Source organism: Rhinoderma darwinii, unplaced genomic scaffold (genome assembly GCF_050947455.1).
Source record: "Rhinoderma darwinii isolate aRhiDar2 unplaced genomic scaffold, aRhiDar2.hap1 Scaffold_4429, whole genome shotgun sequence".
Taxonomy (NCBI): domain Eukaryota; kingdom Metazoa; phylum Chordata; class Amphibia; order Anura; family Rhinodermatidae; genus Rhinoderma; species Rhinoderma darwinii.
Window position 1 is genome coordinate 25,429 of NW_027463887.1, and position 19,676 is coordinate 45,104.

The following is a 19,676-nucleotide window of genomic DNA, read 5'->3' on the forward strand; positions in this document are numbered from 1 at the left end:
GATTTTGTTTCACAATAGATTAAATAGGACTATGGATTAAAGCATTTAACGTCAATGGCCATTCTAAGCTGAATGTGCCTGCTCTCGTCAGATCGCAGAAGTTACACAGCTTAAGGCCTCGCTAGTACCAGTGTGGGAGACTGTCTGGGAATCCGTGGTGCGGTTGTCTTTTTATTATGTCGTTTAGATTTTGTTTCACAATCGATAAAAAAGGACTATGGATTAAAGCATTTAATGTCGATGGCCATTCTAAGCTGAATGTGCCTGCTCTCGTTAGATCGCAGAAATTACACAGCTTAACGCCTCGCTAGTACCAGTGTGGGAGACTGTCTGGGAATCCGTGGTGTGGTTGACTTTTTATTATGTCGTTTAGATTTTGTTTCACAATCGATTAAAAAGGACTATGGATTAAAGCAATTAATGTCAATGGCCATTCTAAGCTGAATGTGCCTGCTCTCGTCAGATCGCAGAAGTTACACAGCTTAAGGCCTCGCTAGTACCAGTGTGGGAGACTGTCTGGGAATCCGTGGTGCGGTTGACTTTTTATTATGTCGTTTAGATTATGTTTCACAATCGATTAAAAAGGACTATGGACTAAAGAATTTAATGTCAATGGCCATTCTAAGCTGAATGTTCCTGCTCTCGTCAGATCGCAGAAGTTACACAGCTTAAGGCCTCGCTAGTACCAGTGTGGGAGACTGTCTGTGAATCCGTGGTGCGGTTGACTTTTTATTATGTCGTTTAGATTTTGTTTCGCAATCGATTAAAAAGGACTATGGATTAAAGCATTTAATGTCAATGGCCATTCTAAGCTGAATGTGCCTGCTCTCGTTAGATCGTAGAAGTTATACAGCTTAACGCCTCGCTAGTACCAGTGTGGGAGACTGTATGGGAATCCGTGGTGCGGTTGACTTTTTATTATGTCGTTTAGATTTTGTTTCACAATAGATTAAAAAGGACTATGGATTAAAGCATTTAATGTCAATGGCCATTCTAAGCTGAATGTGCCTGCTCTCGTCAGAACGCAGAAGTTAGACAGCTTAAGGCCTCGCTAGTATCTATGTGGGAGACTGTTTGGAAATCCGTGGTGCGGTTGACTTTTTATTATGTCGTTTAGATTTTGTTTCACAATCGATTAAAAAGGACTATGGATTAAAGCATTTAATGTCAATGGCCATTCTCAGCTGAATGTCCCTGCTCTCGTCAGATCGCAGAAGTTACACAGCTTAAGGCCTCGCTAGTACCAGTGTGGGAGACTGTCTGGGAATCCGTGGTTCGGTTGAATTTTTATTATGTCGTTTAGATTTTGTTTCACAATCGATTAAAAAGGACTATGGATTAAAGCATTAAATGTCAATGGCCATTCTAAGCTGAATGTCCCTGCTCTCGTCAGATCGCAGAAGTTACACAGCTTAAGGCCTCGCTAGTACCAGTGTGGGAGACTGTCTGGGAATCCGTGGTGCGGTTGACTTTTTATTATGTTGTTTAGATTTTGTTTCACAATAGATTAAATAGGACTATAGATTAAGGCTTTTAATGTCAATGGCCATTCTAAGCTGAATGTGCCTGCTCTCGTCAGATCGCAGAAGTTACACAGCTTAAGGCCTCGCTAGTACCTGTGTGGGAGACTGTCTGGGAATCCGTGGTGCGGTTGACTTTTTATTATGTCATTTAGATTTTGTTTCACAATCGATTAAAAAGGACTATGGATTAAAGCATTTAATGTCAATGGCCATTCTAAGCTGAATGTGCCTGCTCTCGTTAGATCGCAGAAGTTACACAGCTTAATGCCTCGCTAGTCCCAGTGTGGGAGACTGTCTGGGAATCCGTGGTGCGGTTGACTTTTTATTATGTCGTTTAGATTTTGTTTCACAATAGATTAAATAGGACTATGGATTAAAGCATTTAACGTCAATGGCCATTCTGAGCTGAATGTGCCTGCTCTCGTCAGAACGCAGAAGTTACACAGCTTAAGGCCTCGCTAGTACCAGTGTGGGAGACTGTCTGGGAATCCGTGGTGCCGTTGACTTTTTATTATGTCGTTTAGATTATGTTTCACAATCGATTAAAAAGGACTATGGACTAAAGAATTTAATTTCAATGGCCATTCTAAGCTGAATGTTCCTGCTCTCGTCAGATCGCAGAAGTTACACAGCTTAAGGCCTCGCTAGTACCAGTGTGGGAGACTGTCTGTGAATCCGTGGTGCGGTTGACTTTTTATTATGTTGTTTAGATTTTGTTTCACAATCGATTAAATAGGACTATGGATTAAGGCTTTTAATGTCAATGGCCATTCTAAGCTGAATGTGCCTGCTCTGGTCAGATCGCAGAAGTTACACAGCTTAAGGCCTCGCTAGTACCAATGTGGGAGACTGTCTGGGAATCCGTGGTGCGGTTGACTTTTTATTATGTCGTTTAGATTTTGTTTCGCAATCGATTAAAAAGGACTATGGATTAAAGCATTTAATGTCAATGGCCATTCTAAGCTGAATGTGCCTGCTCTCGTTAGATCGCAGAAGTTACACAGCTTAACGCCTCGATAGTACCAGTGTGGGAGACTGTCTGGGAATCCGAGGTGCGGTTGACTTTTTATTATGTCGTTTAGATTTTGTTTCACAATAGATTAAATAGGACTATGGATTAAAGCATTTAACGTCAATGGCCATTCTAAGCTGAATGTGCCTGCTCTCGTCAGATCGCAGAAGTTACACAGCTTAAGGCCTCGCTAGTACCAGTGTGGGAGACTGTCTGGGAATCCGTGGTGCGGTTGAATTTTTATTATGTCGTTTAGATTTTGTTTCACAATCGATTAAAAAGGACTATGGATTAAAGCATTTAATGTCAATGGCCATTCTAAGCTGAATGTGCCTGCTCTTGTCAGATCGCAGAAGTTACACAGCTTAAGGCCTCGCTAGTACCAGTGTGGGAGACTGTCAGGGAATCCGTGGTGCGGTTGACTTTTTATTATGTCGTTTAGATTATGTTTCACAATCGATTAAAAAGGACTATGGATTAAAGCATTCAATGTCAATGGCCATTCTAAGCTGAATGTGCCTGCTCTCGGCAGATCGCAGAAGTTACACAGCTTAAGGCCTCGCTAGTACCGGTGTTGGGAGACTGTCTGGGAATCCGTGGTGCGGTTGACTTTTTATTATGTCGTTTAGATTTTGTTTCACAATAGATTAAATAGGACTTATTGATTAAAGCATTTAACGTCAATGGCCATTCTAAGCTGAATGTGCCTGCTCTCGTCAGAACGCAGAAGTTACACAGCTTAAGGCCTCGCTAGTACCAGTGTGGTAGACTGTCTGGGAATCCGTGGTGCGGTTGAATTTTTATTATGTCGTTTAGATTTTGTTTCACAATCGATTAAAAAGGACTATGGATTAAAGCATTTAATGTCAATGGCCATTCTAAGCTGAATTTCCCTGCTCTCGTCAGGTCGCAGAAGTTACACAGCTTAAGGCCTCGCTAGTACCAGTGTGGGAGACTGTCTGGGAATCCGTGGTGCGGTTGAATTTTTATTATGTCGTTTAGATTTTGTTTCACAATCGATTAAAAAGGACTATGGATTAAAACATTTAATGTCAATGGCCATTCTAAGCTGAATGTCCCTGCTCTCGTCAGATCGCAGAAGTTACACAGCTTAAGGCCTCTCTAGTACCAGTGTGGGAGACTGTCTGGGAATCCGTGGTGCGGTTGACTTTTTATTATTTAGTTTAGATTTTGTTTCACAATCGATTAAAAAGGACTATGGATTAAAGCATTTAATGTCAATGGCCATTCTAAGCTGAATGTCCCTGCTCTCGTCAGATCGCAGAAGTTACACAGCTTAAGGCCTCGCTAGTACCAGTGTGGGAGACTGTCTGGGAATCCGTGGTGCGGTTGACTTTTTATTATGTCGTTTAGATTATGTTTCACAATCGATTAAAAAGGACTATGGACTAAAGAATTTAATGTCAATGGCCATTCTAAGCTGAGTGTTCCTGCTCTCGTCAGATCGCAGAAGTTACACAGCTTAAGGCCTCGCTAGTACCAGTGTGGGAGACTGTCTGTGAATCCGTGGTGCGGTTGACTTTTTATTATGTTGTTTAGATTTTGTTTCACAATCGATTAAATAGGACTATGGATTAAAGCATTAAATGTCAATGGCCATTCTAAGCTGAATGTGCCTGCTCTCGTCAGATCGCAGAAGTTACACAGCTTAAGGCCTCGCTAGTACCTGTGTGGGAGACTGTCTGGGAATCCGTGGTGCGGTTGACTTTTTATTATGTCGTTTAGATTTTGTTTCGCAATCGATTAAAAAGGACTATGGATTAAAGCATTTAATGTCAATGGCCATTCTAAGCTGAATGTGCCTGCTCTCGTTAGATCGTAGAAGTTATACAGCTTAACGCCTCGCTAGTACCAGTGTGGGAGACTGTCTGGGAATCCGTGGTGCGGTTGACTTTTTATTATGTCGTTTAGATTTTGTTTCACAATAGATTAAATAGGACTATGGATTAAAGCATTTAATGTCAATGGCCATTCTAAGCTGAATGTGCCTGCTCTCGTCAGAACGCAGAAGTTACACAGCTTAAGGCCTCGCTAGTACCAGTGTGGGAGACTGTCTGGGAATCCGTGGTGCGGTTGAATTTTTATTATGTCGTTTAGATTTTGTTTCACAATCGATTAAAAAGGACTATGGATTAAAGCATTAAATGTCAATGGCCATTCTAAGCTGAATGTCCCTGCTCTCGTCAGATCGCAGAAGTTAGACAGCTTAAGGCCTCGCTAGTACCTGTGTGGGAGACTGTTTGGAAATCCGTGGTGCGGTTGACTTTTTATTATGTCGTTTAGATTTTGTTTCACAATCGATTAAAAAGGACTATGGATTAAAGCATTTAATGTCAATGGCCATTCTAAGCTGAATGTCCCTGCTCTCGTTAGATCGTAGAAGTTATACAGCTTAACGCCTCGCTAGTACCAGTGTGGGAGACTGTCTGGGAATCCGTGGTGCGGTTGACTTTTTATTATGTCGTTTAGATTTTGTTTCACAATAGATTAAATAGGACTATGGATTAAAGCATTTAATGTCAATGGCCATTCTAAGCTGAATGTGCCTGCTCTCGTCAGAACGCAGAAGTTATACAGCTTAACGCCTCGCTAGTACCAGTGTGGGAGACTGTCTGGGAATCCGTGGCGCGGTTGACTTTTTATTATGTCGTTTAGATTTTGTTTCACAATAGATTAAATAGGACTATGGATTAAAGCATTTAATGTCAATGGCCATTCTAAGCTGAATGTGCCTGCTCTCGTCAGAACGCAGAAGTTACACAGCTTAAGGCCTCGCTAGTACCAGTGTGGGAGACTGTCTGGGAATCCGTGGTGCGGTTGAATTTTTATTATGTCGTTTAGATTTTGTTTCACAATCGATTAAAAAGGACTATGGATTAAAGCATTTAATGTCAATGGCCATTCTAAGCTGAATGTCCCTGCTCTCGTCAGATCGCAGAAGTTACACAGCTTAAGGCCTCGCTAGTACCAGTGTGGGAGACTGTCTGGGAATCCGTGGTGCGGTTGAATTTTTATTATGTCGTTTAGATTTTGTTTCACAATCGATTAAAAAGGACTATGGATTAAAGCATTAAATGTCAATGGCCATTCTAAGCTGAATGTCCCTGCTCTCGTCAGATCGCAGAAGTTAGACAGCTTAAGGCCTCGCTAGTACCTGTGTGGGAGACTGTTTGGAAATCCGTGGTGCGGTTGACTTTTTATTATGTTGTTTAGATTTTGTTTCACAATAGATTAAATAGGACTATGGATTAAAGCATTTAACGTCAATGGCCATTCTAAGCTGAATGTGCCTGCTCTCGTCAGATCGCAGAAGTTACACAGCTTAAGGCCACGCTAGTACCAGTGTGGGAGACTGTCTGGGAATCCGTGGTGCGGTTGTCTTTTTATTATGTCGTTTAGATTTTGTTTCACAATCGATAAAAAAGGACTATGGATTAAAGCATTTAATGTTGATGGCCATTCTAAGCAGCATGTGCCTGCGCTCATCAGATCGCAGAAGTTACACAGCTTAAGGCCTCGCTAGTACCAGTGTGGGAGACTGTCTGGGAATCCGTGGTGCGGTTGCCGTTTTATTATTTTGTTTAGATTTTGTTTCACAATAGATTAAATAGGACTTTGGATTAAGGCTTTTAATGTCAATGGCCATTCTAAGCTGAATGTCCCTACTCTCGTCAGATCGCAGAAGTTACACAGCTTAAGGCCTCGCTAGTACCAGTGTGGGAGACTGTCTGGGAATCCGTGGTGCGGTTGACTTTTTATTATGTCGTTTAGATTTTGTTTCACATCAGATTAAATAGGACTATGGATTAAAGCATTTAACGTCAATGGCCATTCTAAGCTAAATGTGCCTGCTCTCGTCAGAACGCAGAAGTTACACAGCTTAAGCCCTCGCTAGTACCAGTGTGGGAGACTGTCTGGGAATCCGTGGTGCGGTTGAATTTTTATTATGTCGTTTAGATTTTGTTTCACAATCGATTAAAAAGGACTATGGATTAAAGCATTTAATGTCAATGGCAATTCTAAGCTGAATGTCCCTGCTCTCGTCAGATTGCAGAAGTTACACAGCTTAAGGCCTCGCTAGTACCAGTGTGGGAGACTGTCTGGGAATCCGTGGTGCGGTTGCCTTTTTATTATGTTGTTTAGATTTTGTTTCACAATAGATTAAATAGGACTATGGATTAAGGCTTTTAATGTCAATGGCCATTCTAAGCTGAATGTGCCTGCTCTCGTCAGATCGCAGAAGTTACACAGCTTAAGGCCTCGCTAGTACCAGTGTGGGAGACTGTCTGGGAATCCGTGGTGCGGTTGACTTTTTATTATGTCGTTTAGCTACTGGCACACACTGGGCTTGATAAAGCAGCTGATCTGCTAACAAGGGAGCTGCACAGACATCTCTATAGCAGCAGTAGCTGAAATACAAGAGATTCATATAGAGGAACTCCTAGAGCAGCTGCTCATGTTGCTTCAGTTCCTGGCACACACCTTGTGACAAGGAGGGTACCGGTCCCAACTTGGAACAAAAATATTTAAACATAATATTTTTTGAATAACTATAAAAAAATATAAAAATAAATAAAAACCAGGAAAATGCTAAAATAAATTATAAATACTAGAGTGTGATGGTATTAACCATTTAAATCTCATCCTTGTCCTGTCTGAACTTATTACATATGTCAATGTAAAGTGCGCAAGCGCTAGTGAACGAACCTTATGGATACAATTGTATCACTATCTGAAATTGCTTAAAAAAGAAATAAATCTCACATTAAAGGTTAGGTTCTAACCAAAAAATTCCCATTGGTATTCATCCAGTGAAACAGCTTAACCCCTTAAGGACGCAGCCTAGTTTGGGCCTTAAGGCTCAGAGCCCATTTTTCAAATCTGACATATTTCACTTTATGTGGTAATAACGTCGGAATGCTTAAACCTATCCAAGCGATTCTGAGATTGTTTTCTCGTGACACATTGGGCTTCATGTTCGTGGTAAAATTTGGTCGATATATTCAGTGTTTATTGGTGAAAAATTGCAAAATTTAGTGAAAATTTGGAAAAAATAGCATTTTTCAGAATTTTAATGCATCTGCTTGTAAAACAGACTGTTATACCACCCAAAATAGTTACTAGTTCACACTTCCCATATGTCTACTTTAGATTGGCATCGTTTTTTGAACATTCTTTTATTTTTCTTGGACGTTACAAGGCTTAGAACCTAAACAGCAATTTCTCATATTTTTAAGAAAATTTCAAAATCCTTTTTTTTAAGGTACCTCTTGAGTTCTGAAGAGGCTTTGAGGGGCCTATGTATTAGAAACCCTGATAAAACACCCCATTTTAAAAACTAGACCCCTCAAAGTATTCAAAACAGCATTTAGAAAGTTTTTTAACCCTTCAGGCATTTCACAAGAATTAAAGCAAAGTGGAGGTGAAATTTGCAAATTTCATTTTTCTTGCTGAACTTCAATTTTATACATTTTTTTTCTGTAACACAGAAGGTTTTACCAGAGAAACACTACTAAATATGTATTGTCCAGATTCTGCAGTTTTTAGAAATGTCCCACATGTGTCTCTATTGCGCTCATGAACTAAAACACAAGCCCTAGAAGCAAAGAAGCACTTAGTGCATTTTGAGTCCTCTTTTTTATTAGAATATATTTTAGGCAGCATGCCAGGTTTGAAGAGGTGTTGAGGTGCCAAAACAGTAGGAATCCCTGAATAGTGACCCCATTTTGGAAACTACACCCCTCAAGGAATTCATTTATGGTTGTTGTTACAATTTTGACCGCACAGTTTTTTCACAGCACCTATTTGAATTGGGCTGTGAAATTAAAAAAAATGTCATTATTTCCAATAAGATGTCATTTGTGATCAAAATTTATTATTTTCACAGGAAACAAAATACCCCATTTTGTTGCCCAATTTGTCCTTAGTGCAGCAATACCCCATTTATGGTGATAAACTGCCGTTTGGGCCCATGGGAGGGCTCAGAATGAAAGGAGCGCTATGTGTTTGTTGGAGTCCAGATTTTGCTGGATTGGTTTTCGGGTGCCATGTTGCATTTGCAGAGCCCCAGAGGTATCAAAGCAATGGAAACCCACAGAAGTGACCCCATTTTGGAAACTACACCCCTCAAGGAATTCAAATATGGTTGTTGTTACAATTTTGACCGCACAGTTTTTTCACAGCACCTATTTGAATTGGGCTGTGAAATGAAAAAAATTACATTTTTTCCAATAAGATGACATTTTTTATCAAAATTTCTTATTTTCACAGGGAACAAAATACCCCATTTTGTTGCCCAATTTCTCCTGAGTGCAGCAATACCCCATTTGTGGCGATAAACTGCAGTTTGGGCCCATGGGAGGCCTCAGAAGTGAAGTAGCGCTGTGTGTTCTTTGGAGTGCAGATTTTGCTGGTTTGGTTTTCGGGTGCCATCTCGCATTTGCAGAGCCCCAGAGGTATCAAAGCAATGGAAACCCACTAGAACTGACCCCATTTTGGAAACTACACCCCTCAAGGAATTCATTTATGGGTGTTGTGACCATTTAGACCCTATAGTTTCTTCACAGAACTTATTTGAATTGGGCTGGGAATTAAAAAAAATAATATTTTTTCCAATAATATGTCGTTTTAGCTCAAAAATTCTTATTTTCACAAGAAATAAAATACTACATTTTGTTGCCCAATTTGTCCTGAGTGCGGCAATACCCCATTTGTGACGATAAACTGCTGTTTGGGCCCATGGGAGGGCTCAGAAGGAAAGGAGCGCTATGTGTTTGTTGGAGTACAGATTTTGCTGGTTTGGTTTTCGGGTGCCATGTCGCATTTGCAGAGCCCCATAGGTATCAAAGCAATGGAAACCCACCAGAAGTGACCCCATTTTGGAAACTACACCCCTCAAGGAATTCATTTATGGGTGTTGTGACCATTTTGACCCCATAGTTTTTTCACAGAACTTATTTGAATTGGGCTTGGAATTAAAACAAAATTAATTTTTTCCAATAATATGTAGTTTTGGCTGAAAATTTCTTATTTTCACAAGAAATAAAATACCCCATTCTGTTGCGCAATTTGTCCTGAGTGCAGCAATACCCCATTTGTGATGATAAACTGCCGTTTGGGCCCATGGGAGGGCTCAGAACGAAAGGACCACCATTTGGCCTACTGGGGATTTTCTCGTGCAAAGTCATGTGTGCAGAAGCCCCAGTACAGTTGAAACCCGTAAGAAGTGACCCCGTTTTAAAAACTACACCCTTAAGGCATTCATCTAGAGGTGTAGTGAGCATTTTGACCAGAGAGATACACCCCATAAACTGTAATGTGGGTTCTCCTGGGTATGACAATACCCTCAATGTGGCTGTTATCAGCTGCTTGGGCACACAGCAGGGCTCAGAAGGGAAAGATAATGGGGGATAAGCTGTGCGGAGTACATCAGGGTAAGTAGAATTGGGGTAAATTATAAAACAAGGGATGTATGATAAATTTTAAAACACTCTTTCATACAGAGCTCTGGTTTTTCGGGACACGCGTTACATTGATATATTGTGTCCTCCCTTATACCCCTCTTATAGCAGACTTTGCACCTCTTTTGACTTTTTCCCTTCTTGTCAGTTTGGGGAACTTCTCCTGGAAAGTGTTGCCCTGGTACGATGCGTGTGGCCTCGCTTCCAGAAGTACTGGGTGCCCCCCCGTTCCTGGTCCCTAAAGATTAGGTTCTTGATAATCACCTCTTGAAATTCCAGGAAAGTTCCCCTCTGGCCTGTACATCGACGTAGCACGTACACATTGTACAATGCCATCTGTATGATGTGCCCGGCCAGCTTCTTATACCACACCGCATGGCGCTGTAGGGCTTCGGGACTTGATCTGACAAGTCCACCCCTCCCATGTACCTATTGTAGTACAGGATGCAGTCTGGTTTAGGGGTCTCTGTACTGGTACCTCGTGCAGGTACATGGGTACTGGTGTGACATCTCTCTTGTTCTTGTACTTGACACACAATATGTTGCTGCTAGAATGTGCCCTGCGCTCACCCCTTCTTGTTTGCCCTGCAGAGTCTTAGGGAGGCCTCTCAGATTACTTCTAGAAGTGCCGCATGCCACAGGACTGGAAGCGAGGCAGTTGAAGAGTGGGACGCCGGTATAAAAATTATCCAGGTAGAGGTGGTAACCCTGGTCCAGCAGTGGGTGCACCAAATCCCACACAATTTTTGCATTAACTCCCAGTAAGGGGGGGAATTCTGGGGGCTGAGCACTGGTGTCCTTCCCTTCATATATCCTAAACCTGTATGTATACCCTGATGCACTCTCGCACAGCTCATACATCTTCACGCCATACCTTGCCCTCTTACCCGGCAGGTACTCGCGGAATTGAACCCTCCCTTTAAAATCCACCAAGGACTCATCAATAGAAATACACTTCTTGGGGGTGTATGCTTGGGAAAACCAGGCACTGGAACGGTCTAATAGGGGTCTCCGTTTATACAAACGGTCAAAACTGGGGTCATCTCGGGGTGGGCACGGCTCATTATCAGTATAATGTAAGAAGCCAAGTATTGCCTGATTTTTTATTTTTTTTTAGGTTCCAGTTCAGTTCTGAAGTTGCTTTGACGGACCTATATATTAGAAACCCCTATCAAACACCCCATTTTAGAAACTAGACCCCTCAAAGTATTCACAACAGCATTTAGAAAGTTTATGAACACTTTAGGTGTTTCACAGGAATTTAGAGCAAAGTAGAGGTGAAATTAAAAAAAAAAATTTGTCAGAAAATCCTCTTTATACCATTTTTTTTATAACACAAAAGGTTTTACCAGAGAAACGCAACTTAATACTTATTGCCCAGATTCTGCAGTTTTGAGAAATATCCCACATGTGGCCCTAGTGCGGTAATGGACTGAAGCACCGGCCTCCGAAGCAAAGGAGCACCTAGTGGATTTTGAGCCCTCCTTTTTATTAGGCACCATGTCCGGTTTGAAGAGGTCTTGTGGTGCCAAAACAGTGGAAACCCCCCAAAAGTGACCCCATTTTGAAAACTAGACCCCTTGAGGAATCCATTGTAGTTTTCTTGCGGTGCATGCGGCTTTTTGATCAGTTTTTATTCTATTTTTAGGTGGCGTGGTGACTAAAAAACAGCAATTCTACTATTGTTTTTTTATTCTATTTTTTTTACAGCGTTCACCGTGCGCTATAAATGACATATTCACTTTATTCTGCGGGGCGATACAATTATGGCGATACCAGATGTTTATAGTTTTTTTTATGTCTTATGGCGTTTGCACAATAAAATACGTTTTGTAAACAATCATTCACTTTTTGTGTTACCTTATTCTAAGAGCCAGAACGTTTTTATTTTACCATCAATAAAGCCGTGCGAGGACTTATTTTTTGCGTAACGAACTGCAGTTTCCATCAGTACCATTTTTAGGGACATGCGACTTTTTGATCTCTTTTTATTCCATTTTTTGGGAGGTGAAGTGACCAAACAATTGTTATTGTGGTACGGTTTATTATAATTTTCTTTTACGGCGTTCACCGCGCAGGATAAATAACGAAATAGTTTTGTAGTTCAGGCCGTTACGGACGCGGCGATACCAATTATGTATAGTTTATTTGTTTGTTTATATATTTTTATTAATAATAAAGGACTGATAAGGGAAAAGGGGGACTTTTTACTTTTATTACTTTTAAAACTTTTATTTTCTTATTTTTACACAACTTTTTTTAACTTTTTTTTAACTTTATTACTTTGTCCCATTAGGGGACTTGAGGGCAGGAGGCCCTGATCGCTATTCTAATACACTGCACTACATGCGTAGTGCAGTGTATTAGAACTGTCAGCTACTCACTGACAGCAAGCATAGTGGGTCCTGACGTTGTCAGGACCCACTAGGCTTCCGTTGATGGCAGAGCCGGACGCCATTGTTTGGTGTCCGGTTGCCATAGTCACCATCGCCGGCCGCTATCGCGTAGCAGGCCGGCGATGGCAGCTTAACCCCTAAAAAGCCGCGATCTCTATAGAACGCGGCTTTTAAGGGGTTAATCAGCGGGGACACAGCGATCGGTCCCCGCTGTAGGAGCTGTGACAGCTGCTGAACAAGACAGCAGCGTCACAGCTCCTGTATGTGTCGGGAGGACGGCCGAAACGGCCGTTACTCCCGAGACGTACTATTACGGCATGGAGCGCGAACGATACAGCTGCCATGACGTAATAGTACGTCAAGGAGCGGGAAGGGGTTAAAGCATTTAATGTCAATGGCCATTCTAAGATGAAATTGCCTGCTCTCGTCCGATCGCAGAAGTTTCACAGCTTAAGGCATCGCTAGTACAAGTGTGGGAGACTGTCTGGGTATCCATGGTGCGGTTGACATTTTATTATGTCGTTTTGAATTTGCTTCACAATCGATTAAAAATAATAATAGACTAAAGCTTTAAAAGTTAATGGCCATTCTTAGCTGAAATGTGCCTTTTCTCGTCAAATCGCAGATGAATAACACTTTAACACCTCGCTAGTACCAGTGTGGGAGACTGTCTGGGAATCCGTGGTGCTGTTGACTTTTTATTATGTCGTTTAGAATTTGTTTACAATCGATTAAAAATAAAAATAGACTAAAGCTTTAAAAGTTAATAGCCATTCTAAGCTTAAATGTGCCTTTTCTCGTCAAATCGCAGATATATAACACTTTAAGGCCTCGCTAGTACGAGTGTGAGAGACTGTCTGGGAATCCGTGGTGCGGTTGACTTTTTATTAGGTCGTTTAGATTTTGTTTCACAATCGATTAAAAAGGACTATGGATTAACGAATTTAATGTCAATGGCCGTTCTAAGCTGAATGTGCCTCCTCTCGTCAGATCGCAGAAGTTACACAGCTTAAGGCCTCGCTAGTACCAGTGTGGGAGACTCTCTGGGAATCCGTGGTGCGGTTGACTTTTTATTATGTCGTTTAGATTTTGTTTCACAATAGATTAAATAGGACTATGGATTAAAGCAGTGATTGTCAATGGCCATTCTAAGCTGAATGTACCTGCTCTCGTCAGATCGCAGAAGTTACACAGCTTAAGGCCTCGCTAGTACCAGTGTGGGAGACTGTCTGGGAATCCATGGTGCGGTTGACTTTTTATTCCGTCGATGGCAGAGCCGGACGCCATTGTTTGGTGTCCGGTTGCCATAGCCACCATCGCCAGCCGCTATCGCGTAGCAGGCTGGCGATTGTAGCTTAACCCCTAAAAAGCCGTGATCACTATTGAACACGGCTTTTAAGGGGTTAACCAGCGGGGACACAGCGATCGGTCCCCGCTGTAGGAGCTGTGACAGCTGCTGTACGAGACCGCAGCGTCACAGCTCCTGTATGTGTCGGGAGGACGGCCGAAATGGCCTTTATCCCCGCGACGTAATAATCCGTCGCTGAGCGCTAACGATACAGTTAGCGCGACGGATTATTACGTCGCTGAGCGCGAAGGGGTTAATGCCTCGCTAATACCAGTGTGGGAGACTGTCTGGGAATCCGTGGTGCGGTTGACTTTTTATTATGTCGTTTAGATTTTGTTTCACAATAGATTAAATAGGACTATGGATTAAAGCATTTAACGTCAATGGCCATTCTAAGCTGAATGTGCCTGCTCTCGTCAGATCGCAGAAATTACACAGCTTAAGGCCTCGCTAGTACCAGTGTGGGAGACTGTCTGGGAATCCGTGGTGCGGTTGACTTTTTATTATGTCGTTTAGATTTTGTATCACAATCGATTAAAAAGGACTATGGATTAAAGCATTTAATGTCAATGGCTATTCTAAGCTGAATGTGCCTGCTCTCGTTAGATCGCAGAAGTTACACAGCTTAACGCCTCGCTAGTACCAGTGTGGGAGACTGTCTGGGAATCCGTGGTGCGGCTGACTTTTTAATATGTCGTTTAGATTTTGTTTCACAATAGATTAAATAGGACTATGGATTAAAGCATTTAACGTCAATGGCCATTCAAAGCTGAATGTGCCTGCTCTCTTCAGATCGCAGAAGTTACACAGCTTAAGGCCTCGCTAGTACCAGTGTGGGAGACTGTCTGGGAATCCGTGGTGCGGTTGACTTTTTGTTATGTCGTTTAGATTTTGTTTCACAATAGATTAAATAGGACTATGGATTAAAGCATTTAACGGCAATGGCCATTCTAAGCTGAATGTGCCTGCTCTCGTCAGATCGCAGAAGTTACACAGCTTAAGGCCTCGCTAGTACCAGTGTGGGAGACTCTCTGGGAATCCGTGGTGCGGTTGAATTTTTATTATGTCGTTTAGATTTTGTTTCACAATCGATTAAAAAGGACTATGGATTAAAGCATTTAATGTCAATGGCCATTCTAAGCTGAATGTCCCTGCTCTCGTCAGATCGCAGAAGTTACACAGCTTAAGGCCTCGCTAGTACCAGTGTGGGAGACTGTCTGGGAATCCCTGGTGCGGTTGACTTTTTATTATGTCGTTTAGATTTTGTTTCACAATCGATTAAAAAGGAATATGGATTAAAGCATTTAATGTCAATGGCCATTCTAAGCTGAATGTGCCTGCTCTCGTCAGTTTGCAGAAGTTACACAGCTTAAGGCCTCGCTAGTACCAGTGTGGGAGAATCTCTGGGAATCCGTGGTGCGGTTGACTTTTTATTATGTTGTTTAGATTTTGTTTCACAATCGATTAAAAAGGACTATGGATTAAAGCATTTAATGTCAATGGCCATTCTAAGCTGAATGTGCCTGCTCTCGTCAGATCTCAGAAGTTACACAGCTTAAGGCCTCGCTAGTACCAGTGTCGGAGACTGTCTGGGAATCCGTGGTGCGGTTGACTTTTTATTATGTCGTTTAGATTTTGTTTCACAATAGATTAAATAGGACTATGGATTAAAGCATTTAACGTTGATGGCCATTCTAAGCTGAATGTGCCTGCTCTCGTCAGAACGCAGAAGTTACACAGCTTAAGGCCTCGCTAGTACCAGTGTGGGAGACTGTCTGGGAATCCGTGGTGCGGTTGAGTTTTTATTATGTCGTTTAGATTTTGTTTCACAATCGATTAAAAAGGACTATGGATTAAAGCATTTAATGTCAATGGCCATTCTAAGCTGAATGTGCCTGCTCTCGTCAGATCGCAGAAGTTACACAGCTTAAGGCCTCGCTAGTACCAGCGTGGGAGACTGTCTGGGAATCCGTGGTGCGGTTGACTTTTTATTATGTCGTTTAGATTTTGTTTCACAATCGATTAAAAAGGACTATGGATTAAAGCATTTAATGTCAATGGCCATTCTAAGCTGAGTGTCCCTGCTCTCGTCAGATTGCAGAAGTTACACAGCTTAAGGCCTCGCTAGTACCAGTGTGGGAGACTGTCTGGGAATCCGTGGTGCGGTTGAATTTTTATTATGTCGTTTAGATTTTGTTTCACAATCGATTAAAAAGGACTATGGATTAAAGCATTTACTGTCAATGGCCATTCTAAGCTGAATGTCCCTGCTCTCGTCAGATCGCAGAAGTTACACAGCTTAAGGCCTCGCTAGTACCAGTGTGGGAGACTGTCTGGGAATCCATGGTGCGGTTGCCTTTTTATTATGTCATTTAGATTTTGTTTCACAATCGATTAAAAAGGACTATGGATTAAAGCATTTAATGTCAATGGCCATTCTAAGCTGAATGTGCCTGCTCTCGTCAGATCGCAGAAGTTACACAGCTTAAGGCCTCGCTAGTACCAGTGTGGGAGACTGTCTGGGAATCCGTGGTGCGGTTGACTTTTTATTATGTCGTTTAGATTTTGTTTCACAATCGATTAAAAAGGACTATGGATTAAAGCACTTAATGTCAATGGCCATTCTAAGCTGAATGTCCCTGCTCTCGTCAGATCGCAGAAGTTACACAGCTTAAGGCCTCGTTAGTACCAGTGTGGGAGACTGTGTGGGAATCCGTGGTGTGGTAGACTTTTTATTATGTTGTTTAGATTTTGTTTCACAATAGATTAAATAGGACTATGGATTAAGGCTTTTAATGTCAATGGCCATTCTAAGCTGAATGTGCCTGCTCTCGTTAGATCGCAGAAATTATGCAGCTTAACGCCTCGCTAGTACAATTGTGGGAGACTGTCTGAGAATCCGTGGTGCGGTTGACTTTTTATTATGTCGTTTAGATTTTGTTTCACAATAGATTAAATAGGACTATGGATTAAGGCATTTATTGTCAATGGCCATTCTAAGCTGAATGTCCTTGCTCTCGTCAGATCGCAGAAGTTACACAGCTTAAGGCCTCGCTAGTACCAGTGTGGGAGACTGTCTGGGAATACGTGGTGCGGTTGACTTTTTATTATGTTGTTTAGATTTTGTTTCACAATAGATTAAATAGGACTATGGATTAAAGCATTTAACGTCAATGGCCATTCTAAGCTGAATGTGCCTGCTCTCGTCAGATCGCAGAAGTTACACAGCTTAAGGCCTCGCTAGTACCAGTGTGGGAGACTGTCTGGGAATCCGTGGTGCGGTTGTCTTTTTATTATGTCGTTTAGATTTTGTTTCACAATCGATAAAAAAGGACTATGGATTAAAGCATTTAATGTCGATGGCCATTCTAAGCTGAATGTGCCTGCTCTCGTTAGATCGCAGAAGTTACACAGCTTAAGGCCTCGCTAGTACCAGTGTGGGAGACTGTCTGGGAATCCGTGGTGTGGTTGACTTTTTATTATGTCGTTTAGATTTTGTTTCACAATCGATTAAAAAGGACTATGGATTAAAGCATTTAATGTCAATGGCCATTCTAAGCTGCATGTGCCTGCGCTCGTCAGATCGCAGAAGTTACACAGCTTAAGGCCTCGCTAGTACCAGTGTGGGAGACTGTCTGGGAATCCATGGTGCTGTTGACTTTTTATTATGTCGTTTAGATTTTGCTTCACAATAGATTAAATAGGACTATGGATTAAAGCATTTAACGTCAATGGCCATTCTAAGCTGAATGTGCCTGCTCTCGTCAGATCGCAGAAGTTACACAGCTTAAGGCCTCGCTAGTACCAGTGTGGGAGACTGTCTGGGAATCCGTGGTGCGGTTGACTTTTTATTATGTCGTTTAGATTATGTTTCACAATAGATTAAATAGGACTATGGATTAAAGCATTTAACGTCAATGGCCATTCTAAGCTGAATGTGCCTGCTCTCGTCAGAACGCAGAAGTTACACAGCTTAAGGCCTCGCTAGTACCAGTGTGGGAGACTGTCTGGGAATCCGTGGTGCGGTTGAATTTTTATTATGTCGTTTAGATTTTGTTTCACAATCGATTAAAAAGGACTATGGATTAAAGAATTTAATGTCAATGGCCATTCTAAGCTGAATGTCCCTGCTCTCGTCAGATCGCAGAAGTTACACAGCTTAAGGCCTCGCTAGTACCAGTGTGGGAGACTGTCTGGGAATCCGTGGTGCGGTTGCCGTTTTATTATTTTGTTTAGATTTTGTTTCACAATAGATTAAATAGGACTTTGGATTAAGGCTTTTAATGTCAATGGCCATTCTAAGCTGAATGTCCCTACTCTCGTCAGATCGCAGAAGTTACACAGCTTAAGGCCTCGCTAGTACCAGTGTGGGAGACTGTCTGGGAATCCGTGGTGTGGTTGACTTTTTATTATGTCGTTTAGATTTTGTTTCACAATAGATTAAATAGGACTATGGATTAAAGCATTTAATGTCAATGGCAATTCTAAGCTGAATGTCCCTGCTCTCGTCAGATCGCAGAAATTATGCAGCTTAACGCCTCGCTAGTACAATTGTGGGAGACTGTCTGGGAATCCGTGGTGCGGTTGACTTTTTATTATGTTGTTTAGATTTTGTTTCACAATAGATTAAATAGGACTATGGATTAAGGCATTTAATGTCAATGGCCATTCTAAGCTGAATGTCCCTGCTCTCGTCAGATCGCAGAAGTTATACAGCTTAAGGCCTCGCTAGTACCAGTGTGGGAGACTGTCTGGGAATCCGTGGTGCGGTTGACTTTTTATTATGTCGTTTAGATTTTGTTTCACAATCGATTAAAAAGGACTATGGATTAAAGCACTTAACGTCAATGGCCATTCTAAGCTGAATGTGCCTGCTCTCGTCAGATCGCAGAAGTTACACAGCTTAAGGCCTCGCTAGTACCAGTGTGGGAGACTGTCTGGGAATCCGTGGTGCGGTTGACTTTTTATTATGTCGTTTAGATTTTGTTTCACAATCGATTAAAAAGGACTATGGATTAAAGCATTTAATGTCAATGGCCATTCTAAGCTGAATGTGCCTGCTCTCGTCAGATCGCAGAAGTTACACAGCTTAAGGCCTCGCTAGTACCAGAGTGGGAGACTGTCTGGGAATCCGTGGTGCGGTTGACTTTTTATTATGTCGTTTAGATTTTGTTTCACAATAGATTAAATAGGACTATGGATTAAAGCATTTAACGTCAATGGCCATTCTAAGCTGAATGTGCATGCTCTCGTCAGAACGCAGAAGTTACACAGCTTAAGGCCTCGCTAGTACCAGTGTGGGAGACTGTCTGGGAATCCGTGGTACGGTTGAATTTTTATTATGTCGTTTAGATTTTGTTTCACAATCGATTAAAAAGGACTATGGATTAAAGCATTTAATGTCAATGGCCATTCTAAGCTGAATGTCCCTGCTCTCGTCAGATCGCAGAAGTTACACAGCTTAAGGCCTTGCTATTACCAGTGTGGGAGACTGTCTGGGAATCCGTGGTGCGGTTAACTTTTTATTATGTTGTTTAGATTTTGTTTTACAATAGATTAAATAGGACTATGGATTAAGGCTTTTAATGTCAATGGCCATTCTAAGCTGAATGTGCCTGCTCTTGTCAGATCGCAGAAGTTACACAGCTTAAGGCCTCGCTAGTACCAGTGTGGGAGACTGTCTGGGAATCCGTGGTGCGGTTATCTTTTTATTATGTCGTTTAGATTTTGTTTCACTATCGATTAAAAAGGACTATGGATTAAAGCATTTAATGTCAATGGCCATTCTAAGCTGAATGTGCCTGCTCTCGTTAGATCGCAGAAGTTACACAGCTTAATGCCTCGCTAGTACCAGTGTGGGAGACTGTCTGGGAATCCGTGGTGCGGTTGACTTTTTATTATGTCGTTTAGATTTTG

General features: G+C 41.8%; 64 pseudogenes; all 64 read left to right on the forward strand.

The window, feature by feature from the left end:
* The first annotated feature begins 50 nt into the window (after nucleotides 1-50).
* LOC142714724 (5S ribosomal RNA) lies at nucleotides 51-169 on the forward strand (annotated as a pseudogene).
* A 67-nt stretch (nucleotides 170-236) lies between these two features.
* On the forward strand, nucleotides 237-355 carry LOC142715027 (5S ribosomal RNA; annotated as a pseudogene).
* Nucleotides 356-422: 67 nt separating this feature from the next.
* LOC142714904 (5S ribosomal RNA) lies at nucleotides 423-541 on the forward strand (annotated as a pseudogene).
* Nucleotides 542-608: 67 nt separating this feature from the next.
* LOC142714779 (5S ribosomal RNA) lies at nucleotides 609-727 on the forward strand (annotated as a pseudogene).
* Nucleotides 728-794: 67 nt separating this feature from the next.
* Nucleotides 795-913, forward strand: LOC142715049 (5S ribosomal RNA; annotated as a pseudogene).
* Nucleotides 914-980: 67 nt separating this feature from the next.
* On the forward strand, nucleotides 981-1,099 carry LOC142714763 (5S ribosomal RNA; annotated as a pseudogene).
* Nucleotides 1,100-1,166: 67 nt separating this feature from the next.
* On the forward strand, nucleotides 1,167-1,285 carry LOC142715047 (5S ribosomal RNA; annotated as a pseudogene).
* Nucleotides 1,286-1,352: 67 nt separating this feature from the next.
* Nucleotides 1,353-1,471, forward strand: LOC142714712 (5S ribosomal RNA; annotated as a pseudogene).
* Nucleotides 1,472-1,538: 67 nt separating this feature from the next.
* LOC142714690 (5S ribosomal RNA) lies at nucleotides 1,539-1,657 on the forward strand (annotated as a pseudogene).
* Nucleotides 1,658-1,724: 67 nt separating this feature from the next.
* LOC142715040 (5S ribosomal RNA) lies at nucleotides 1,725-1,843 on the forward strand (annotated as a pseudogene).
* A 67-nt stretch (nucleotides 1,844-1,910) lies between these two features.
* LOC142714689 (5S ribosomal RNA) lies at nucleotides 1,911-2,029 on the forward strand (annotated as a pseudogene).
* A 67-nt stretch (nucleotides 2,030-2,096) lies between these two features.
* Nucleotides 2,097-2,215, forward strand: LOC142714880 (5S ribosomal RNA; annotated as a pseudogene).
* Nucleotides 2,216-2,282: 67 nt separating this feature from the next.
* LOC142714874 (5S ribosomal RNA) lies at nucleotides 2,283-2,401 on the forward strand (annotated as a pseudogene).
* A 67-nt stretch (nucleotides 2,402-2,468) lies between these two features.
* Nucleotides 2,469-2,587, forward strand: LOC142714918 (5S ribosomal RNA; annotated as a pseudogene).
* Nucleotides 2,588-2,654: 67 nt separating this feature from the next.
* LOC142714795 (5S ribosomal RNA) lies at nucleotides 2,655-2,773 on the forward strand (annotated as a pseudogene).
* Nucleotides 2,774-2,840: 67 nt separating this feature from the next.
* LOC142714886 (5S ribosomal RNA) lies at nucleotides 2,841-2,959 on the forward strand (annotated as a pseudogene).
* A 67-nt stretch (nucleotides 2,960-3,026) lies between these two features.
* LOC142715023 (5S ribosomal RNA) lies at nucleotides 3,027-3,146 on the forward strand (annotated as a pseudogene).
* Nucleotides 3,147-3,214: 68 nt separating this feature from the next.
* On the forward strand, nucleotides 3,215-3,333 carry LOC142714849 (5S ribosomal RNA; annotated as a pseudogene).
* Nucleotides 3,334-3,400: 67 nt separating this feature from the next.
* Nucleotides 3,401-3,519, forward strand: LOC142715013 (5S ribosomal RNA; annotated as a pseudogene).
* Nucleotides 3,520-3,586: 67 nt separating this feature from the next.
* LOC142714806 (5S ribosomal RNA) lies at nucleotides 3,587-3,705 on the forward strand (annotated as a pseudogene).
* A 67-nt stretch (nucleotides 3,706-3,772) lies between these two features.
* On the forward strand, nucleotides 3,773-3,891 carry LOC142714713 (5S ribosomal RNA; annotated as a pseudogene).
* A 67-nt stretch (nucleotides 3,892-3,958) lies between these two features.
* LOC142714866 (5S ribosomal RNA) lies at nucleotides 3,959-4,077 on the forward strand (annotated as a pseudogene).
* Nucleotides 4,078-4,144: 67 nt separating this feature from the next.
* On the forward strand, nucleotides 4,145-4,263 carry LOC142714691 (5S ribosomal RNA; annotated as a pseudogene).
* A 67-nt stretch (nucleotides 4,264-4,330) lies between these two features.
* Nucleotides 4,331-4,449, forward strand: LOC142715033 (5S ribosomal RNA; annotated as a pseudogene).
* Nucleotides 4,450-4,516: 67 nt separating this feature from the next.
* On the forward strand, nucleotides 4,517-4,635 carry LOC142714738 (5S ribosomal RNA; annotated as a pseudogene).
* A 67-nt stretch (nucleotides 4,636-4,702) lies between these two features.
* LOC142714901 (5S ribosomal RNA) lies at nucleotides 4,703-4,821 on the forward strand (annotated as a pseudogene).
* Nucleotides 4,822-5,074: 253 nt separating this feature from the next.
* Nucleotides 5,075-5,193, forward strand: LOC142714938 (5S ribosomal RNA; annotated as a pseudogene).
* A 67-nt stretch (nucleotides 5,194-5,260) lies between these two features.
* On the forward strand, nucleotides 5,261-5,379 carry LOC142714739 (5S ribosomal RNA; annotated as a pseudogene).
* A 67-nt stretch (nucleotides 5,380-5,446) lies between these two features.
* Nucleotides 5,447-5,565, forward strand: LOC142714834 (5S ribosomal RNA; annotated as a pseudogene).
* A 67-nt stretch (nucleotides 5,566-5,632) lies between these two features.
* Nucleotides 5,633-5,751, forward strand: LOC142714902 (5S ribosomal RNA; annotated as a pseudogene).
* A 67-nt stretch (nucleotides 5,752-5,818) lies between these two features.
* LOC142714718 (5S ribosomal RNA) lies at nucleotides 5,819-5,937 on the forward strand (annotated as a pseudogene).
* A 253-nt stretch (nucleotides 5,938-6,190) lies between these two features.
* LOC142714896 (5S ribosomal RNA) lies at nucleotides 6,191-6,309 on the forward strand (annotated as a pseudogene).
* Nucleotides 6,310-6,376: 67 nt separating this feature from the next.
* LOC142715030 (5S ribosomal RNA) lies at nucleotides 6,377-6,495 on the forward strand (annotated as a pseudogene).
* Nucleotides 6,496-6,562: 67 nt separating this feature from the next.
* Nucleotides 6,563-6,681, forward strand: LOC142715003 (5S ribosomal RNA; annotated as a pseudogene).
* Nucleotides 6,682-6,748: 67 nt separating this feature from the next.
* On the forward strand, nucleotides 6,749-6,867 carry LOC142715002 (5S ribosomal RNA; annotated as a pseudogene).
* A 6,494-nt stretch (nucleotides 6,868-13,361) lies between these two features.
* LOC142715018 (5S ribosomal RNA) lies at nucleotides 13,362-13,480 on the forward strand (annotated as a pseudogene).
* Nucleotides 13,481-13,547: 67 nt separating this feature from the next.
* On the forward strand, nucleotides 13,548-13,666 carry LOC142714749 (5S ribosomal RNA; annotated as a pseudogene).
* Nucleotides 13,667-14,139: 473 nt separating this feature from the next.
* Nucleotides 14,140-14,258, forward strand: LOC142714855 (5S ribosomal RNA; annotated as a pseudogene).
* Nucleotides 14,259-14,511: 253 nt separating this feature from the next.
* LOC142714871 (5S ribosomal RNA) lies at nucleotides 14,512-14,630 on the forward strand (annotated as a pseudogene).
* Nucleotides 14,631-14,697: 67 nt separating this feature from the next.
* Nucleotides 14,698-14,816, forward strand: LOC142714915 (5S ribosomal RNA; annotated as a pseudogene).
* Nucleotides 14,817-14,883: 67 nt separating this feature from the next.
* LOC142714851 (5S ribosomal RNA) lies at nucleotides 14,884-15,002 on the forward strand (annotated as a pseudogene).
* A 253-nt stretch (nucleotides 15,003-15,255) lies between these two features.
* Nucleotides 15,256-15,374, forward strand: LOC142714951 (5S ribosomal RNA; annotated as a pseudogene).
* A 67-nt stretch (nucleotides 15,375-15,441) lies between these two features.
* On the forward strand, nucleotides 15,442-15,560 carry LOC142714868 (5S ribosomal RNA; annotated as a pseudogene).
* Nucleotides 15,561-15,627: 67 nt separating this feature from the next.
* LOC142715061 (5S ribosomal RNA) lies at nucleotides 15,628-15,746 on the forward strand (annotated as a pseudogene).
* Nucleotides 15,747-15,813: 67 nt separating this feature from the next.
* On the forward strand, nucleotides 15,814-15,932 carry LOC142715028 (5S ribosomal RNA; annotated as a pseudogene).
* A 67-nt stretch (nucleotides 15,933-15,999) lies between these two features.
* On the forward strand, nucleotides 16,000-16,118 carry LOC142714967 (5S ribosomal RNA; annotated as a pseudogene).
* Nucleotides 16,119-16,185: 67 nt separating this feature from the next.
* LOC142715014 (5S ribosomal RNA) lies at nucleotides 16,186-16,304 on the forward strand (annotated as a pseudogene).
* A 67-nt stretch (nucleotides 16,305-16,371) lies between these two features.
* LOC142714839 (5S ribosomal RNA) lies at nucleotides 16,372-16,490 on the forward strand (annotated as a pseudogene).
* A 67-nt stretch (nucleotides 16,491-16,557) lies between these two features.
* LOC142714986 (5S ribosomal RNA) lies at nucleotides 16,558-16,676 on the forward strand (annotated as a pseudogene).
* A 67-nt stretch (nucleotides 16,677-16,743) lies between these two features.
* On the forward strand, nucleotides 16,744-16,862 carry LOC142714754 (5S ribosomal RNA; annotated as a pseudogene).
* Nucleotides 16,863-16,929: 67 nt separating this feature from the next.
* On the forward strand, nucleotides 16,930-17,048 carry LOC142714725 (5S ribosomal RNA; annotated as a pseudogene).
* Nucleotides 17,049-17,115: 67 nt separating this feature from the next.
* On the forward strand, nucleotides 17,116-17,234 carry LOC142714824 (5S ribosomal RNA; annotated as a pseudogene).
* Nucleotides 17,235-17,301: 67 nt separating this feature from the next.
* On the forward strand, nucleotides 17,302-17,420 carry LOC142714883 (5S ribosomal RNA; annotated as a pseudogene).
* Nucleotides 17,421-17,487: 67 nt separating this feature from the next.
* On the forward strand, nucleotides 17,488-17,606 carry LOC142715026 (5S ribosomal RNA; annotated as a pseudogene).
* A 67-nt stretch (nucleotides 17,607-17,673) lies between these two features.
* LOC142714740 (5S ribosomal RNA) lies at nucleotides 17,674-17,792 on the forward strand (annotated as a pseudogene).
* Nucleotides 17,793-17,859: 67 nt separating this feature from the next.
* LOC142714848 (5S ribosomal RNA) lies at nucleotides 17,860-17,978 on the forward strand (annotated as a pseudogene).
* A 67-nt stretch (nucleotides 17,979-18,045) lies between these two features.
* On the forward strand, nucleotides 18,046-18,164 carry LOC142714975 (5S ribosomal RNA; annotated as a pseudogene).
* A 253-nt stretch (nucleotides 18,165-18,417) lies between these two features.
* Nucleotides 18,418-18,536, forward strand: LOC142714703 (5S ribosomal RNA; annotated as a pseudogene).
* A 67-nt stretch (nucleotides 18,537-18,603) lies between these two features.
* On the forward strand, nucleotides 18,604-18,722 carry LOC142715038 (5S ribosomal RNA; annotated as a pseudogene).
* A 67-nt stretch (nucleotides 18,723-18,789) lies between these two features.
* Nucleotides 18,790-18,908, forward strand: LOC142714793 (5S ribosomal RNA; annotated as a pseudogene).
* A 67-nt stretch (nucleotides 18,909-18,975) lies between these two features.
* Nucleotides 18,976-19,094, forward strand: LOC142714994 (5S ribosomal RNA; annotated as a pseudogene).
* A 67-nt stretch (nucleotides 19,095-19,161) lies between these two features.
* Nucleotides 19,162-19,280, forward strand: LOC142715046 (5S ribosomal RNA; annotated as a pseudogene).
* Nucleotides 19,281-19,347: 67 nt separating this feature from the next.
* On the forward strand, nucleotides 19,348-19,466 carry LOC142715007 (5S ribosomal RNA; annotated as a pseudogene).
* A 67-nt stretch (nucleotides 19,467-19,533) lies between these two features.
* Nucleotides 19,534-19,652, forward strand: LOC142714907 (5S ribosomal RNA; annotated as a pseudogene).
* Nucleotides 19,653-19,676: the final 24 nt, after the last annotated feature.